We start from the raw sequence: 3160 nt of genomic DNA on the forward strand, positions 1-3160 counted from the left end.
AGATTCTTTTTTTTTTTTTTTTTTGGGTCCGGTTGTGGGGCCTGAACTCTGGGCCTGGGCGCTGTCCCTCAGCTCTTCAGCTCAAGGCTAGCGCTCAAGCACTTGAGCCACAGCGCCACTTCCGGCTTTTTTTCTTTTTGCTTATATGGTGCTAAGGAATCGAACCCAGGGCCTCAGGCTTGCAAGGCAAGCGCTCTACCACTGAGCCACCTTCCCAGCCCAGCTCTAAGCTTTTTAAGACCAATTTTGTGATGGTTAATCTTTAGAAAACTTAATAAAATAATTATTTCTACTGATATTAAGCAGTAATGAGAAATACTACATCTGTCAAAAACATTTCAAGAACTTGAGAAACAGCATATAATATACTTTTATTTTCACCTACTCAAGTTGAACCTAATATTTAATAAGCCATTCTCTCAAACCATTCTGCCTTTGGAAGTAATCACGATTCAAGCTCTGATGAGCAGTAGAGCCAAAAAGCATTGTTTTAGTTTTTTGCTGCTTTTAAAACCAGTTTGTTTTCCTGGAACCAGTCTGCCAAAGTCTTTTTGCAGTTCAGTAGTTAAGTGAGAAACAGATTTGCCATTAAAATGCACAGTCGTACCATCTGCATAAAGATGTATAGAGCAGTAATGACATATCCATGTGAAATCATTAATAAAAAGAGAAAAGAAGAATGGGCCCATGACTGGCACTGTTGCTTAATAACTGGAAGGAGAAGGAGAGGAAGAGACAGCCCTGTGAACAGTAACAGATTGATGTCTGTCGGAGCCATTTCTTATCTTTTGACAGCGTTTGGGCTGCAGCCCATGCTCTGTACCTTCTGTAGTCAAAGCCCATGGTTCACTAGGCCAAAGCAGTTTGAGAAATTAATATAACCATCACTTAATTCAGAAGTTCCCTCCAAGAATGTCTTCATTAATATTAGGTTGTCATGGAGTGACATATGAAGACTTGGCAAATTCCTTCCTGGATTTTCATATGTACGACTTATGTGTATTTTCCTCATCCACATCTTTCAACCTTCTGAATACTTATTATCCAGATTAACCACCGGTACAAATGGGCTTTACTATATGAATTCTTTCTTTCTTTTATATTGTAGAGTTTTTGTGGATGCTAATGCAAGTTATAAGTTAAATAAATGGCACATAATTTGAAATACACATTTCAAGGTTAGGAAACGGATTAAGGAAAGAAAGAGAACTTAAGTAAATTCTACATTTAAGCAAAGTTATATTTTTTTCTTTATCCTGGTACTAAAGTTGGCAAATGGTATTTATTTCTCTATATTGTTGGATTTTCTGATAGAATCTTAATAAAAAAGATCCCATTAACGGTTAAGTTAAAAAAAACTGTTAAATTAAAAATAAAACTTGCTAGTTCCTCCTTGCCCCCAAAAATACATAACTCAAGCATCAAAAATATAGCTCTGTGGAAAAGTACTTATCTAGCAAGTATACTATCTTAGCTTTGATCCCAATACTGAAGAAATAAAAGACTAAAAATATATAAAGGCATAAATAACTAATTTTGTCCAGACAACAATGGGGATATAAATTTATAGGAATCATGGACTGATGGGGAACGCATAGATTTAAGTGACATTGATCTGGAAGGAGAAAAACAAAAAGCATATATTTTGGGAAGTGATAATGGCCATTTTGATAGTGTAAATCAACCTGTTATACTTTAGTTACTGGCTATTGTCATTGTTATGGAGAATAGTACTCAAAGAGAACCAAAGTTTGGCTCAATGTCATCAATATTTCCTCTCGCTATCAATGGGCTTGTGCAACAGAGAAGATAGGCCGGGGGATCCGAGTGTGAAAGCCCTGCAAATGACTCAGGTGAAAGTAAATAAGTCAGCCTCTCTGTCCTAGTTTTCTCCTGTAAACTTGCATCTCTTTTTAGCCTTTTTATTCTAGAAGGCTATTGTGATACTATTATACAATTATGAGGCTAAAGCGTATGTTAAAACTTTTTCTTGACCCCTGTAGCAACTTTTTCAATGCTTGCTAATGGACTCCATAGCTGTTCAAAGCACAATTGCTGGTGAAAGGTGTCAGCAGGCTTTTCTTCTTCAACTCTTTGCTCTTAGAGGGCCCAGTTATGTGTTGCAGCTGTGGTTGGCATGGAAGGCACAAAGAATGAAACAAGCCTAGTTAATCACTTTATAGAGTTTATAGAGAGGACAGGAAGGGAAGAATCAAATATGTAAGTGTCAATTGCACTAATTGATTTGGGACATGTGCTGGGATTTCAGGAAAATCCTTGTGGAGAATTGGTGCTTGAGCTGTGTAGTATAAGCAGGAGTGAAGTGGGTGTTAGAATTTGGAGTGGAAAATGCCAAAAATATGCAAAAACAAGGAGACCATACATTCAAAGGTCCTGAACACACTGGAGAAGCTGAAAGCTATCATTCCTGGGTGAGAGGAAGGGGAAAGAAGGGATGTGGCAGAAGTGGAAGGGTCAAACGGGACCACATCATGCATAAGCTTGTGGGCAAGGCTTTAAAAATATTTGTTTGTTTTGCCAGTGATGGGGCATGAACTCAGGACCTTGTACTTTTATTTGGCTTTTTCTGTGCAAAGAGAATGCTCTACCAATTGACCCACCTCTGGCTTTTTGCTGCTTAGTTGGAGATAAGAGTCTGTTGGATTTATCTGCCCAGACTGACTTTGAACTGCGATCCTCAAATTTCAACATTGGAAGTAAGTAGAATAGCAGGTATGAGGCACAGGTGCCTGGCATTCTAAATATAGTTTGATTAGTTACTGATATAGTTCTAAGGCCCATTCCTAGGGGTTTATAGAACGTCTACATACTTCTGTGATGGAAAGAAATGGTGCTTCTAATCTTAGACATTGTAGTGGGGTCACTTCACTCCGAGCAAGCCCTTTAATGCAGGAGCTGCTTGCTTATCAGCATAGATAATGCTGGGGTGGAGAGTAAAGAGATGAGTAGTAACAGCAAAACATAAGAAAACCAAGGCTCAGTAATGCCACTCCAAAGTGGCATTGGCTCATCCAATGCCATGTCTAGGACTTTTAGTTTTTCTTTTTTTGGTCAGTCGTGGGGCTTGAACTCTGGGCTTGGGCACTGTCCTTGGGCTCTTCGGTGCAAAGCAAACGCTCAACCGCTTGAGCCACGGTGC

The sequence above is a fragment of the Dipodomys ordii genome, unplaced genomic scaffold, assembly GCF_000151885.1.
Source record: "Dipodomys ordii isolate 6190 unplaced genomic scaffold, Dord_2.0 Scaffold1, whole genome shotgun sequence".
Classification (NCBI taxonomy): domain Eukaryota; kingdom Metazoa; phylum Chordata; class Mammalia; order Rodentia; family Heteromyidae; genus Dipodomys; species Dipodomys ordii.